Genomic DNA, 17,659 nt, shown 5'->3' on the forward strand with positions numbered 1-17,659 from the left:
TCTACCATGCTTCCTAGAAGAAATCCGCCAGTTAACAATGAATAACCAGAGGGCTTCTTGGTGACTGTTGAAAACAACAACTTTGACTGTGGGTTTATCTATGCAATGTGTTAGTTTGCAAAAGTGGGGGGTAAATTCTAATATGTACCAGTGTGTCATGCACTAACTGGCCCATGTGAACCCTGCTGGCATGCAACAAAAGTTCCCTAATGGGCATTAACATAGCCATAGTCGATATAAACTCTAGTCCCTTGGGACTACATTAACATGCACTAGGGAACTTTTAGCGCATGCCAGCAGCATCCACACAGGGCAGTTAGCATGTGACACACTAGTAAGCACTGAATTTACACCCAATTGATGTGGACTAATGCACGGTGTAGCTTGTCTATCCTATTTCTTCTCCCTTTTTTGAAACAGCAATTTTCATAAACATTTGGTGAATAACTCTTGACTAGCTGTAGATATGGCACACTTAGATGCTGAGGAATTGCTTCCCCCCAAAAGAGTGTGTGACAATCGGGAAGAGCCACAAGAGTTCAAATGCATAAGTGATGCACACCTTTGTAATGACTCCATGATCATAGTGCTCAGCAGGTATAGAACTATTGATTGCAGCCTTGACTTACTCAATTAACTGGTAGCAGCAGAAGATTTTCATCTTCTGATCCCCCTCTAGAGGGGGGAAACATTTAGCAACTTTACCTGTACAATTAATTAGATCAGGCTGAAGCTCCGGGTAGATATCTTGACTGTTTTTATTAGAATAAATAGCCATAATTTGCTTTTGTCTTACTTTCATTCTCTTGAGCGTGTTGAGCTTAGTTCAAAAATGCACTTAAGGAAAACATCAACTAACTTAGTCTAAACATAGTTTGTGTATGTGCATACACTACAAATAACAGATATTAGCAAAGAACATTCCAGAAGCAGTAGTATTGATGAAAGTGCCTCTAGCGAGCAGAAAGTGAATGCTTAATAATTTTCTTCAGAGTTTCATATGCTGTATGTAAGAAGCAAAGATTGGAGGAAAACAATATTTGAGCTTCTTAAAAATTAAATGAAATTTCTATGTGGCTGTGTCTTAATAAACAGAAGTAGGCTAAGCCACATTTCATTTATCTGCACAAAATGAGTGCCATTTCAATCAATAAACCCAATAGCAAAGAGTAAGCAATTGTAAGTCTACAGCTGCAAATGTCAAATATAGTAAATTATTAGGAATACATTGACAGAAACTAGATTTGTGCACTTTTTTTTTTTTTTTTTTTAGTGAAAAGTGAATTCTCGTGGTAATCAACAGTGACCATAGAGATCATGTTCAAAATTAGCATGCACAATTTTTGATTTTTTTAAAATAAGGAATACTTTTATTCTAAAAACTCGTTACCTAGCAACCGATGAGGTGAAATCATCTAATCCAGGGTCAGCAACCTTTCAGAAGTGGTGTGCCGAGTCTTCATTTATTCACTCTAATTTAAGGTTTTGCGTGCCAGTCATACATTTGAATGTTTTTAGAAGGTCTCTTTCTATAAGTCTATAATATATAACTAAACTATTGTTGTATGTAAAGTAAATAAGGTTTTTAAAATGTTTAAGAAGCTTCATTTAAAATTAAATTAAAATGCAGAGCCCCCCGGACCGGTGGCCAGGAACCGGGCAGTGTGAGTGCCACTGAAAATCAGCTCGCGTGCCGCCTTCAGCACATATGCCATAGGTTGTCTACCCCTGATCTAATCAGAGTAGGGCTCTTTAATGGAAGTATACAGGTCAAACTACATATAGTTCTTTGCATATTCAAAATTGATGCTGTGTATCACAGATGGAGCATGTATAATGGGTTAATGGGGAGGGGGCTATATTATGTATAATTCTAATACACTCCCCTTTTCCCCATAGCCTGGCCTACTTCTCTGCAGAAGCACAGTCTAGAGGTCAATCTGTTTAGGACTCTAATTTCCTTTTTTTAAAAGGATTATATAGTTGAACTGCCAAGAGCGCCATACAATTTATTAAGAAACAACATGTACATGTTTATATATAAAATCTGCAACTAGTGTTTGGAGTACTTGCGAAAACTTTTCTTAAACAGTTATTATATGGTAACTCTATTGGTGTGTTCCCACACAGATTTCCCCACTTGTTGCTGTTACATAGCTTTCAGCATGAGGTATATCTTAGTGTACGTACACACACACACACACACACACACACACACACACACACACACACACACACACACACACACCCCTCCAGTCTGTTCACATAGATCAGGGATCATCAACCTTTGGCACACGGCCCATCAGGGAAATACGCTGGCGGGCCGGGACAGTTTGTTTACCTGCAGCGTCCGCAGGTTCAGCCGATCGCAGCTCCCACTGGCTGTGGTTCGCCGTTCCAGGCCAATGGGGGCTGTGGGAAGCGGCGGCCAGCACATCCCTCTGCCCATGCCGCTTCCCACAGCCCCCATTGGCCTGGAATGGCGAACCACAGCCAGTGGGAGCTGCGATCGGCGGAACCTATGGACGCTGCAGGTAAACAAACCGTCCCAGCCCACCAGCGGATTTCCTTGATGGGCCGCGTGCCAAAGGTTGCCGATCCCTGACATACATGATGTCAGTCTCTGCAGCGTGGCATCGAAGTGTTTTGTCTGTCACTTGGACTCCTTGGAGCCAGAGGAGAATGCCAGACCCGCCAAACCTCTCAAAAATTTCAGCAAAGCAGTCCAGAGATCTCTCAGCCAGCTGCTATTCCAATGCTGGAGTCAACAGTTAGCCAGCTCCTCAGCTTCCAGTAAGATAGTCTGGATCCAAAGTAGCAAAGGCTCTCTGATGCAGCTCTCACAAGTCACATCTTAGTCCTGCATTGTTCAGTCAGTGAGACCACAAGGCTGTCACCAATGCCTGTATTTATAACCTTTCCCTGCTGAGCTCAGATGATGGAGGTGTGGAACTTACTAGGCTGCTTGCTCTTGATGCTTCTGAGACAGTTCCTGAGTATGCCCAATAATCACATCTCTTCCTCTAGATAACTCTGGGACCTTTTAAGTGCTTTACCTTGCTCTCTGCACATGGTACAGAGACACAGAGGATTCAACAAAAATCTGTCTCCTTCCCACTGTTTCAGTTCCCGCTTTAGACTTAAACTGCTACAGTGCAACCATATGGGTTACACAAGCATAGAATCATAGAAAGGCAGGGACCTCAAGAGATCATCACATCCAGCCCCTCCCGTGCTGAGGCAGCACAAAGTAAACCTACACCATCCCTGAACAGGTTGGACTAACACCTGTCCTAAAAGCCTTCCATGATGGGGATTCCACAACCGCTCTTGAAAGCCTATTCCAGAGATTAACTAGCCTTATAGAAGTCTAGGACTGGAAGGGATGTCAATAGGCGATCTAGTCCAGTCCCCTGCACTCAAGGCTGAACTATGTAATAACTAATCTGTTCTTAAAAACCTCTAGTGACAGAGATTCCACAGGCTTCATAAGCTATTTGTTTCAGTGCTTATCCACCCTGACAGTTAGGGAGTTTTTCCTAAGGCCTAACCTAAACCTCCCTGCTCACATTGCTTCTTGTCCTATCCTCAGAGGTAAAGTAGATCAATTTTTCACCTTCTTTCTTGTAACCGGGGAGGGATAGCTCAGTGGTTTGAGCATTGGCCTGCTAAACTCAGGGTTATGAGTTCAATCCTTGAGGGGGCCACTTAGGGATCTGGGGCAAAATCAGTACTTGATCCTGCTAGTGAAGGCAGGGGGGTGGACTTGATTACCTTTCAGGGTCCCTTCCAGTTCTATGAGATAGGTATATCTCCATATATTTATTTAACAACCGTTTGTGTACTTGAAAACTGTTATGTCCCCTCTGTCTCCTCTTCTCCATACTTAACCCAATTTTTTAATCTTCCCTCATAGGTCATGTTTTCTAGACCTTTAATCATTTTTGTTGCTCTCCTCTGGACTTTCTGCAGTTTGTCCACATCTTTCTTGAAATGTGGCACCTAGAACTGGAAACAATGCGTCAGCTGAGGCCTTATTAGTGCAGAGTAGAGTGGAAAAATTACTTCTCCCCTGTCTTGCTCACAACACTCCTGCTGATGTTTGCTTTTTCTTACAACAGTGTTTCACAGTTCACTTATATTTAGCTTGTGATCCACTATGACCCCAGATACTATTTCACAGTACTCCTTCCTAGGCAGTCATTTCCCATTCTGTATGTGCCCCAATGATCCTTTCTAAGTGGAGTACTTTGCATTTGTCCTTATTGAATTTCATCCTGTTTACATCAGACCATCTCTCCAGTTTGTCCAGATCATTTTGAATATTAATCCTATCCTCCAAAGTACTTGCAACCCCTCCCAGCTTGGTATCATCTGCAAACTTTATAAATGTACTTTCTAGGACATTATCTAAATCATTTATGAAGATATTGAACAGAACAGAACCCAGAAATGATCCCTGTGGGACCCCACTTGATATTCCCTTCCAGCTTGACTGTGAACCACTGATGATTACTCTCTGGGAATGGTTTTCCAACTGGTTGTGCACCCACCTTATAGTAGCACCATCTCGGTTATATTTCCTTAGTTTGTTGGAGAAGATCATGAGAGATGGTATCAAAAGTCTTACTAAAGTCAAGATATACCACATCTACTGCTTCCCCCTATCCGCAAGGCTTGTTACTCTGTTAAAGAAAGCTATTAGGTTGGTTTGACATGATTTGTGCTTGACAAATCCATTTAACTTATTTTATCTACTAGGTGTTTGAAAATTGATTGCTTGATTATTTACTCCATTATCTTTCTGGATACTGAAGTTAAGATGACTAGTCTGTAATTCCCTGGGTTCTCCTTATTCCCCCTTTTATAGATTGGCACTACATTTGCCCTCTTCCAGTCCTCTGGAATCTCACCATCTTCCATGAGTTTTTGATGGTCCTCGCCAAAAGATTTCCTCAGTCAGTTCCTTGAGTATCAGAGAATGTATTTCATCAGGCCCTTTTGACTTGAAGACCTCTAACTTGTCTAAGTAATTTTAAACTTGTTCTTTCCCTATTTTAGGCTCAGATGCTACTTCATGAACTGGTGTTCATTGTGTTAGATGTCTAATTGCTATCGACCTTTTGGTGAAAACTGAACCAAAGAAGTCATTTAGCACTTCTGCCATTTCCACGTTTTCTGTTAGTCTCTCCCCACTCCCCCCACTTCGTTGAGTAATGGTCCTACCCTGTCCTTGGTTTTCCTCTTGCTTCTAATGTATTTGTAGTATGTTTTCTTGTTACCTTCTGTCTCTAGCTAGTTCAATCTCATTTTGTGCCTTTGCCTTTCAAATTTTGTCCCTACATGCTTGAGTTGTTTGTTTATATTCATTCTTCGTAATTTGTCCTAGTTTCTGCTTTTTGTAGGATTCTCTTTTGAGTTTCAAATAATTGAATATCTTCTGGTTAAGACAGGGTTATCTATAATTCCCGCAGTCCTTTTTTTGGTCCTCTTTTTAAAGATAGGTACAACGTTTGCCCTTCTCCAGTCCTCTAGAACCTCACCTGTCCTCTGAAGATACTTAAAGAACTATTGAAGCTATCTTAGGATGAATTTCATCAGGCCCTACCAACTTGAATAATCTAACTTATCTACATATTCTTTAACCTCTTCTTTCCCTCTAGTTGTTAACCTTTTTAGTTCAGACTGAACCAAAATAGGCATGAAACATATCAGCCTTTTTGATGTCATCAGTTATTTGCTCTCCTGTCCCACTAAGTAGAAGACCTACACTTTCCTTTGTCTTTCTCTTGCTCCTGATGTACTTAAAGAACCTCTTCTTATTGCCTTATGTCCCTTACTAGGTGTAATTCATTTTGTGCCTTAGCCTTTCTGATTTTCCCTACTTGTTGATCAATTTGTCCATATTTTCACTTCTTGTAGGATTCATTTTTTATTTTCAGGTTGTTAAAGAGCTCCTGATGGAGCCATATTGGCCTCTTACTATTCTTCCTGTCTTTCCTTCACATTGGAATAGTTTGCAGTTGTCTTTTAATATTGTCTCCTGGAGAAACTGCCAGCTCTCTTGAAATCCTTTTATCCCTTACATTTTCTTCCCATGGATCCATACCTATCAGCTCTCTGAGTTTGTTAAAGTCTGTTTCTTTGAAGTCCATTGTTCTTATTCTTCGTTTGCTTAGAATCATGAAATCAATCAGTTCATGATCATTTTCACCTAAATTGCCTTCCACCTGGAGATTTGCAACCAATTCCTCTCTGTTGGTCAGAATTGAATTTAAAATGGCTGTCTCCCTGGTTACTGTCTCCCTGGTTACTTTCTCCACCTTCTGAAACAAAAAGTTGCCCCAATACATTACAAGAAATTTTGTGTTTTTCCTTATTTTCCAAGAGATATCTGAGTAGTTAAAGTCCCCCATTACTACCAGGTCTTGTGTCTTTGGATATTTCTGTTGTTTGTTGTAGAAGTACCTCACCCATCTCCTTTTCCTTATTTAGTGGTCTATAGTAGACCCCTATCATGACATCATTCCTATTTTCCCTCTTATCTCTGCCCAGAGATTTTCAACTGATCTGTCTCTCACCTCCTCCTGGACCTCCAAACAAGTGATTAAATTCTTGATTGTATAATGCAACACCTCCTGTTTTGCAACTTATTTCTTCCAGTCTTTAAAAAGCACTTCATTGAGCTAAACAGTGTACAGCTCAAAAAGATCCACTAGGACTAATATTTAAAATCAATGTCAACTACTTGTCAAACTTCTTAAAGTTTCCATTTTCTTCTTACCCCTTCATGCTCTCGATAATAACACTATATTCTGCAGTAAGTAAAATGGACTACTTCACTATCCCATCATATACTGTACTTGTGCTAAGCTTTCATATATACTTTTCATAACTTGCTGCTTAAAAATCTCTCAAACTCTTTACCTTAGTGCAAATTATATGAAAGGTTTTTATTGTCTCAAGTTTTTATTGCATCTTGGATTGAATGCAAAGGATACTTCTGCTTGTTGACAGTATAGCTAGATCTAGTGTAAAAGTCACAGATTCAAAGGTAGCTTTCTGAATTTTTTGGCATGTGAAATTTTGATGATGTTCATCACTGCTGCCACCCACCTGTAATATTGCACATCACTTTCTTTGTGTTCTCACAATTATTTCACAAGGCAATACTAAAACCACTTCCCTACTCTTTGAAATGTCATAGAAATATAGCCAGTAAAACAGAAAGAAGCTTTGTTTAAAATAACCTGAGCAATCTTGAGACAACTAATGTTGTATTATTTTTTAATGAACTAACCCTAAAGCAAATCATACAGGAAGAGAGTAAGTTTTGAAGGCCCTTGAGCACAGTGACTACTTTTCAAATGTATCCCACCTACAGAAACATGTCTCTGAAAAATAAATGTCTGATCTTCACAGTGAAAATGTATATGTTCATTATCTGTCAAAAAGTCTCATTACTTGCTTCACCTGTGAGTCTACAAACTCCACTGTGTTTGAACCTGAGTGAATGTTGCATAGACGGTCTTCTGCTGTTTTGACTTCCAATCTCAGTTGACATTTAGGCCACATTTTCAAAAATGCTTTTCAAAAACATGTGTGTGTTTGCATGGCATGACAGCCACCCCCAACTGTACATGTTCAACCTGCATGTGCATATGCAAAATGAGACATTTTAGCATGTGCATGCATCCTAGATGCAAGTTTATAGGCCAAACTGAGGACCAATTGACAAACTCCATAGCTCAAATCCAATAATTTAAAGCAATCTGTTTCTTTAATTATTAATAGAGCTAGGGGTAACTTTTGGGCTGAGATTTTTTTGGCAAAAAGTTCAGACTAGGCAGTACTGAAACATTTTCATGAATTTGTTGGTTTTGCCAAATTTTCAGTTAAAACAAACAAAAACCCTTCCATAAAAATCAATGTTTTGTTTCAACATTTTTGAAACAAAACATTTTTGGTTCAAAATTACTTTGATTAAAATGTCCATTTTAATAACCTATATCAAATGTTTTAAAATGATCAGGATCAAAACAAAACATTTCAGCTTGTAAAAATGAAGCACTTTGACCCAAAACAATTTTTTAACTTCCTGATTTGCTGAAAATGTTGTTTATGCTTTGACCAAAACCAACTTTCCCTCCGTATTTTTGTTAATTGCCAGCAAAATGAAAAATCCACTATTTGCCCAGTTCTAATACTATTAACTGGCTGGTCTGTTCATAGTCCACTCCACTCTTTCTCCAAAAGTAAAAAACCAATATAAGAGAGAATAAAATACTCTGACAGGTAAAATGAAAACCAAGGTTACCAAAATATATTTTAGATTTAATTTAAAGCCATGGGTGGACATGTCTGCATATGTGTATACTGTATATGAATTGTTATATATGTGTGTGTGTGTGTGTATATATATATATAGTGCTACTATTAGAGTTTTCATTCTGTGTTTTTTGTAGTTATTTTTTCCATGGCTGTATCTTTACATGGTGATGAGTTCTCCTCTCGGGAAGTTAGCAGGGTTGACAAAATAGCTAATAAATCTGAGGTCAACAGGGCTGTAGACAGCAAAGTACATAAGCACTGGAAGGATCACCAGTCACAGAATGTTGCAGATCTAGGAACTGTCAATACAGAGTGTGAAAAATGCAAACAAAATAAAACTAGGAGAAGTTCCAGATCATTTTTCAACTTGTTGAAGCAATTTTTCAAATCAACATATTTCTGGCCTAGTGTGGAAGACATGTTATATTTAGGGCTTGATCCTGCTACCATTCATCTCAATGAGAGATAATCTCTTATCGACCTGAATGGTGCAGGATTCAAGTCCTCAATGAATATATTACCAAATATAAAACAAACTGCATGGCTGTGTGCACAGTACATATCTGTATTTCTTGTGTCAAAAATTCACGTGTAAGCCTTACCACATATTAGAGTTAGGTACAGATGGTTAGTGGCTGACTATATATGAGTTGTCTAAAGCCTGCTTAGTTCCTAATCCTCCTAGTCCTTTTAATTAGTAAAGTTCAGTTTGTTCACCATCCACTCAGGACCTAGTTACAAGAAAAAATATCCTTCCAAAGAATTTTTTCTGGCACTAAACTGAGTTATGTGAAGAAATTTGGGGGCAGATCTTCAATCTATATAAATTACTATGATTCAACGTCAATGGAACCATACTGATTTATATGAGGTGGAGGATCTTGCTGCATTATATAATATGGTTCTTTTAATACTGGGGAAAGAGTTGAAGGAGAAAAGGTACTTAGAAGGTCAAGTATGGTAGAAAGCTGACTTGCTGAAGGTATAAATCTCCCATAGGACATAGTCTTCACTTGTCTGATGCTGTTGGAAACACACAACTCCTCAAATTATAATGAGGGAGAGCTATAGAGCTAAAAGCTGGGACTGCTGCACTAGGTGGGGAGGGGGTAAAATGAGCTGGGACCACCTTTTCCCCTTTGCATCCAGATCTGGGCAGGGGAGCCCTCCCACGCTCTGCAGATACTGGGATTCAGGTGGTGTCTCCCTCCCTCCCATACACGTGGCCTTTGGGGGAAACTAGAGAGGAGCCAGCCAGAGACTCCAGCAAATGGGAACAGAAACAGCCAAAGCAGGGACGTCTAGACATTCCAGTAAAAACTGTAGAAAGTTCTGACTTCCTTTGTCCTGGGCTGATTGGCTGTTTGGTCCAACCCTCCCCCTTCTCCCTCAGTCGCTTCACTCTACATCAACTCCTGTCCTGTCTCCTCTTATCTCCTTTCCCCTTTCTGTCCATTTAGCTGATGCCACTTCAAATCATGGAACTTGACATTTGCAGCCATCACACTATTCCCTCTGCTTCGTTATTCTACCCCCACCCTGTGCCTTGTCTATGTAGATAGTCACTGCCCCAGAGAGCTTACAATCTGTCTCTATACAGTGCTTAGCTCAGTGGGGCCCCACCCTTGACTGGTCCTTAGGCACTACCATGTAAATGTGATTAATAATAATGGATACATCAAGAAGACTACTAAAGAAACGATCCCTTTTTGGAAAAGGCCTATGCTACAAGGCTACTGTGAAGAATCTGTGTTCTGTAGGCACTGCACACACAAGGTCCTACCTCTCCCTTAAGGATGTTTTGAAGACCCTTTCTGAGCATTAGCAGCCCAAGTTGGGAGTTAAGAGGATGGTTGGTGTGATGGGAGTTATGTACACTACCCAGGGAATGAAAGGGTTAACGTGGGCCTGAGAGGCCAGTCAACCCCCCTGGTTGCTCCTGGCGAGTTGGCCACGTCCAATTAAAGAATAATCCTAGAGGGGAGGGAGTGTGTGGCTTATATAAAGAAAGGAACCCTGAAGCAGAAAGAAGGTGCCGAAAGTGAGTAAGTGAAGAATTCTGCAGTCACTCTCTGGGTACTAGGGAATAAATACACTGGAGGAAGTTGGCCCTGGAATCCTTTTCTTGTGAGAAGAGAAGGCTGGTAAGAAGCTGAGAGATATGGAGCAGGGTCTGCTGGTCAGCTCTGGTACAAGAGCAGGATCTTAACTTCCTGAGAGACCCTTGGGCAGTGTTCAGCTGAGGAACTATGTAAGGGAGACTTAGAGGGATGAACTGTTAAGTCTGAGGGTTATGCAGTATGGTTGTAGCCATGCTGGTCCCAGAATACTAGAGAGACAAGGTGGGTGAGATAATATCTTTTATTTGGCCAGCTTCTGTTGGTGTAAGAGACAAGCTTTCACAGCGCTCTTCTTCAGGCCTGAGGAGGGTAGAATCAGGGTTACTTTGTACTCTCGTTTTGGAATTTTTTGTTGTGGGAATTCCAAGAGAAAGCCTTGCAAGTCCTGATACTGAAAGAAGGGAGAATTTAGAGGCTGCTGACAGGTTTGATAGGAAGTCCAGGGAAGGGGAAGCAAGCGGTTGGTGAAATAAAACTTGCATGTCCTAGGGCCCCTGGACTAGAATCTAGTATAGACAGTGGCTCTGGGTTCTCTTACCAGCATGAAGCTCCCACAGAGGGGGATATGGATTTCTGGAATCACTGAGAAAATGGTGTAGGGCCACTGGACACAGAATCTTAATCAGCAACCTGGACCGAAGGCTAAGACACTTCTTTTTGTTGGATTTTAGTCCCACCTCTTCCGAGGCACCAAAGTGTGACCTGGCTGAGTTGTGACAAGAGACCACTGTGGGATCAGAGTAGCTGTTGGCAGGGGCTGCTAGAGCGGAAGGAGCTGCTCCATCACACCAGTCATGAGGGGCATGCCAATGACGAATCCACTTTCTACAGTTGGATCGTAGTTCAGAGATTTTCAGTTCCTCATTACGGGATCCGTTTCTAGGTGGTTTGCCTGGGTAGATATAGGTCTTAACCCAGCAAAGCAAGTGATAGTGATAGTCCCACTGACTACAAATAAATTATGAATGTAGTTAAGTGCTTTGCCGGATTAGGGCCTTCTTTTGAAACCCAGGATGTGACTGCTTCTTTTAAATTGAACTGCCTTTTCTACAACAGTGTCAGGTTAATTCCTTCTTGCCTTAAACTGAGGTACGCTGTCAGATGAATGTTACATTATGTGCTTAACAGGTTTCTATTACAAAGTCTGTAACGCAGGTGAACACAGAAAACCAGTACCCTGCTTACAGTGATGCATTCATATCCTTAAAGCTGGAAAGGATCAGAAGGAATGAGGGGTGAGGAGGAATTAGGATAATGGAGATGAGTAAACTTGAGGAGAAAAGATAGTCTTTAACTTAACCTTTTCATACCCCTGAAGGCTTGAGTTTAGTGAAAGGTTCCAAATGGTTCTCATTTTAACCAGTCTGATGTGTACCTTGAATTTAGAGTATCAGTACATTTTCAGCACCTCAGATAATGATCCCTTTCCCAGAATCATTCTCCTAACTCAGTTGCCTGGGTGTGTCTGGACCTCCCCTTTTCCCAGCAATTCAAAGCCTCCTTAATGGTGCCTATGCCATCTCATGCTCAGACTTCGGAATTTCAAACAGATTCATATCTGTTCAGGAGCTATTCACACAACAGAATTCAAACAAGCTTTTGTATACAGTCAATACGAAATAGACACACACACACTAATGTTCCTTCAAAAGAATTTATTCTGCTTGAAAATAAATTGTATCAGTTTTAAGAGAATCAGAGACTGATTACTATGACTGATAATACTAATGACTGGTGGTCATGATTAGACAAGACCATTTCCTGTTGTGATTATTTGGGCACTGAATATGCAAATATTACTACTATTCTAAAATGAAGTTAACGTCAGAAAAAAAAATCTTGAGGGGCTTCTCCCAGGAGCAAAACATATACACTTTGAGAGATTCCTATTAATTTCAATGGGTTTTGGATCAGGTGGGAGGATAGGTGGTATTTAAATCTTCATGTCTATTCATAATATGCGTTTCTCTTCATATCATGCTCTTAAAGGCTCAATCCACAATCTGGGCTTTAGGTGCCTAAATCCCTTTTAGGCACTACTGTGACCCACTAAACCTGTGTGTGATGCTTTTTCGGGTCATCCAGAACTGTAAGTCATCTTGTTACTCCTCTGCCTCAGTGCGTGAGAAATTTGCTGCTACTAAACTGTGTCGCAGCTTCCTGATGCTCCAATTTGTTAGCCAGGCCAACCAACTCCTCAGGCGTCTACCAGTCTTTTCCTTGCTTTGCAGGTCATTCTTGGTGCCCCTGGTTCCCAAACTCTCCAGAGTATCTGCTTGCAGCATCCAGCCCTTGTCACTGGATGCCCACAGAAATACCAAGCCTGCTGTCTCCAAAGAGACTGAGTGTGCACCAGCTTACTGAGCTGAGGATGCCCAGCTAAGTTTAGTATAACAGCACTGAGCAGAATCGTTAGTAAAACAAGAACAGATATTGAAGTGATACTAAGCAGAGATAATAGAAACAGAAAATGGTTACAAACAAACAAGTATAACATGCCTCCAAGCTTTGCCTAAAGTAGTTTTCTCTCCTTAGTGTTGCCAACCCACATGGTTGGGGATCCACCATTCAAAGAGTACTGACCTTTTCTTCCTCAGTGATGGATAAGAAACCCTTTTGCTTCTCCTTATATTTCCCAAAGTTAATTGTCTTTATCTCAAGAGTCAGGATGGCCCTTGGCGTTCAGACTGTGTGGTGTCCATCAGTGTATTGACACCAAGCTGTTTCCTCATCCTCAATACTAGTGTTTACATCAGATGCAAATAAATTGCCCATTGTTTCTGGCATCACCATGCTCAATTTACCCTACAGACACTGGCAAACAGGCAAATCAACATTCCTTTGTCTAGGACAAAATGTTTTATCAACTTTTCCCCCAAAACATATTTTAGGAACATATTTCCAGCACATGTCATTACTGTGTGATGAATGTACTGGTGTCACCAGCTTTCATTTGATACTTCACATGATACTATTTACAATTAAGTACTATGAGAGCAATGAGTTGGGTGTAGTAAGTGCATCAGGCCTGATGAGTTGCTGACTGAGCAGTGAACCACCAAAGGACCTCTGTGTCTCACTCTGCTCAGCTTCTGTCTAGCTGTGTAAATACATACATCCGTGCTGTAAAATTTCACTACATGCCTAATTTTCTGTCTCTGGGCGTGCTCGCTGTTGCCTCAGGAAGGTGTCCAGACACTTATTTGATGCTTAAGCCCCAGTGTCATCTTCGAACCAGGTCAAGATAGGCATTGCCTCACCTATCTTGCTTGAAGGGCCCAATCTGGAAGGTGTCTCCACACAAAACAGCCAGGTGGGAGGAGCTATCCCCTATAATCTTTGGCCCAGGGGTTAGCACACTCACCTGCATTGTGGGAGACCCCAGTTCAGTTCCTGCCTTTGCCTAATGAGAAGAAATTTGAATGTGGATTTCCCGCCTCTTTCGTGAGTGCCCTAACGGTTAGACTATGTGATATTCTGATGCGAGGGTCTCAGTCTCTCCAATTAAAGTTGTTTCACTTTGTATTAAATATTAATTGGGCCAGAGAATGACTGAGAATTGCTCCCTAGCTCACTGGTTAGGGCACTCACTCACCTAAGAAATGGGGAACACTGTTCAAATCTCTCCTCTTAATCAGAAATGGGAATTGACCTGGGGTCTCCCACATCCTGGGTGAGTATGTAACCCCTGGGGTGAAGGTGATAAGGGAGGCTCCTTCCCCCTCAACAACGTGTTGTGTGGAGTTAGGTGTGCACTGAGGTCATTCTTGCAAAAAACAGCTTGGGTGCCTGACTCCAGGAGAGGCGTCCCAGCTGTCGATTGCGAGCAGAGATAGGTGCTTTCTTCTAGTTGGGATTAAGGTGTGCCTAACTCCCTGAGAGGTGTGGGGTTTAGGACACATGCCTCTCACCAGTATCTCCTGTTGGCTAACATAGGCAGCTCCCTGCCTACCATGCTAGTTCTTGTGAATCCTATTCTTAGGTGTCTCTGGCCCCGTGCATTGTATAGGGAGCCTAGGAACCTAACTCAGGGTTCGTGGATTCTACTGGGTGGTTAGGCACCTAACAGTTAGGCAGTGCAATACTCTGAATTGCAATGCCTATGTCACTTTGTGCATCAGGGCCAAAGAACGATGCCTGACTAACCTAATTGCCTTCTATGAGGAGATAACTGGCTCTGTGGATGAGGGGAAAGCAGTGGATGTGTTATTCCTTGACTTTAGCAAAGCTTTTGATACGGTCTCCCACAGTATTCTTGCCAGCAAGTTAAAGAAGTATGGGCTTGATGAATGGACTATAAGGTGGATAGAAAGCTGGCTAGATCGTCGGGCTCAACGGGTAGTGATCAATGACTCCATGTCTAGTTGGCAGCCGGTTTCAAGCAGAGTGCCCAAGGGTCGGTCCTGGGGCTGGTTTTGTTCAATATTTTCATTAATGATCTGGAGGATGGCGTGGACTGCACTCTCAGCAAGTTTGCAGATGACACTAAACTGGGAGGAGTGGTAGATACACTGGAGGGTAGGGATAAGATACAGAGGACCTAGACAAATTAGAGGATTGGGCCAAAAGAAACCTGATGAGGTTCAACAAGGACAAGTGCAGAGTCCTGCACTTAGGACGGAAGAATCCCATTCATTGTTACAGACTATGGACCGAATGGCTAGGAAGCAGTTCTGCAGAAAAGGACGTAGGGGTTACAGTGGACGAGAAGCTGGATATGAGTCAACAGTGTGCCCTTGTTGCCAAGAAGGCTAACGGCATTTTGGGCTGTATAAGTAGGGGCATTACCAGCAGATCGAGGGACGTGATCGTTCCCCTCTATTCAACATTGATGAGGCCTCATCTGGAGTACTGTGTCCAGTTTTGGGCCCCACACTACAAGAAGGATGTGGAAAAATTGGAAAGAGTCCAGCGGAAGGCAACAAAAATGATTAGGGGGCTGGAGCACATGACTTATGAGGAGAGGCTGAGGGAACTGGGATTGTTTAGTCTGCAGAAGAGAAGAATGAAGGGGGATTTGATAGCTGCTTTCAACTCCCTGAAAGGGGGTTCCAAAGAGGATGGATCCTAGACTGTTCTCAGTGGTACCAGATGACAGAACAAGGAGTAATGGTCTCAAGTTGCAGTGGGGGAGGTTTAGGTTGGATATTAGGAAAAACTTTTTCACTAGGAGGGTGGTGAAGCACTGGAATGGGTTACCTAGGGAGGTGGTGGAATCTCCTTCCTTAGAGGTTTTTAAGGTCAGGCTTGACAAAGCCCTGGCTGGGATGATTTAGTTGGGAATTGGTCCTGCTTTGAGCAGGGGGGTTGACTAGATGACCTCCTGATGTCCCTTCCAACCCTGATATTCTATGATTCTAACCCAATATTGTAGGGTCCTGACTGCTTGCTTCGAAGTAACCTCAACTTCAAATAAAATCAATGGGAGTATAAGGCACTTCTCAGAAGCATGCAGGGCTGGATTTGCAAAGGTAGTTAGGTACCTACAGATGCATTCAGGCATCTAATGAGATTTCTCAAAGGCACAAGGGAGATGGGACTCAGCAACATGCAGAATCTGACACAAACTAGCATTTAAGTTTGAAAATGAAAAATATGTTCTGGTTCCAAAATATCAATTAAAGGTTGACGATAATTTTAAGCTTAGCTTCATTTTCAGAATGAATGAGATTGAGGAAGATGCTCACCTATTTTCAAGTTAACATTTAGTGGTTCTGATCTTCTAAATTAGGGCATAAAAGACTTCATAAGAAGCCTTTCTATCTGACCTACTGAGAAAAGTGTTAATAAGCAGCAATCAATCCATCAGCCAACAAATGGTTTTATTTTCACTGAGTGCAGATCTGATGCTTAAAGGGGAAATGGATAATTAAGACTTCATGTTTCAAAATATTAAATATTGATTTGTAGACATTTAGCAGCAGGCATACAGCTCTCTTGAGGGATGGCAGCAACTATCTAAAAGATTATAAAAGGTTTTAGCTCTCCTTGTAGAATTTAGCATTTATTTTTTATTTAAAATTTATGAAATGAGAGTAAAATAGCTCAGGAAGTAACATCTATCTCCGAGCGGGTGTCGTCATTGCCCTGTGCAGCTATTCAGAGTCAAAATGGATGTGTCTTTTTAGGTTTGTATTGGCTTCTAGTTTATTGAAGTGTCAGAAGGTTTATAAGCTCTTCAACTCCAGTTTTGATTGTTTTATCCAACTACTGTCACTCCTTATCAGTATTAAAGGCAGAAATCAAATAGAGGGACCCACGGGAGGTGGAGTTTGAAACATAACTCTCTTCTGTCACTGTTATAAGCCATGCCACCTCTGTTCATGGCAAAATATCCACAACAAGGTAATGAAGTGAGTTTTATATTGGCCCAATTTGTTTGTGTTAAACAAAGGCATTTTCTCATTTTAGTAGTATGTGATTTTTACCTGCCCCGTCCTTTCTTCATGGCTAAGAAAATTGCTGAAAGTTGTGCTTGACAGCCTCAGTTAATTCAGAAGATTTTCAGCTTCCAAAGAATTTCCAATATTAAAACACGCTTTGTGTATTTCTGTAGTACTGCGATAGAGCCCAATAAGGGAGTCATTTGGAAGTACTGTCGATGTTGACATTAAAGGAAAAAGAATCGACGTCCAGGAAAAAAGATGAACTTTAAAAATGGCTCAGCATTTAGTGGAAGAGCTAGGATAGGTACCGTGAATCCATTCATCTGGATCCTCTTTCAGGGTTGACTTGTCTGCCAAAATGGCAACACAATACTGAGTAAAATTGGGAGATTTGCTAACTGTACATTGATGGCTCCATTGACAAATCTTTGGAAGAATGAACAGCTGATGCATTTTTGTTCAAGGTAAAACTTAGTTCTTTAGCGAGTATTTTTTGGAAGGTTTGTTTGCTAGAAACTGACACATTTTCAGTCCATTTTGTTTTAACAGGTATATTCAATTTACAGCCTAAATGACACATCTTCTGTCCTTCACAAATAGCTGTTTTTAAGTTTACCAGAATGCAGAATCACTAAGTGTAAGCAAAATGTGTTTTACCATTGGATCAGTTTATTAGCATTTTAAAAATGCATTTTACTGTACCAACAACAGCAGTACGTCGGGGAGAGGAAACAACAGGAAAAAAATTGACTGTGTGTGTGTGTATAGTTGTGTAGAGCTTATTCTAGGTTCTGCATCATTTTCATGTCAAAGTTTCTCATC

The sequence above is a fragment of the Emys orbicularis genome, chromosome 8 (genome assembly GCF_028017835.1).
Source record: "Emys orbicularis isolate rEmyOrb1 chromosome 8, rEmyOrb1.hap1, whole genome shotgun sequence".
Lineage (NCBI taxonomy): Eukaryota > Metazoa > Chordata > Testudines > Emydidae > Emys > Emys orbicularis.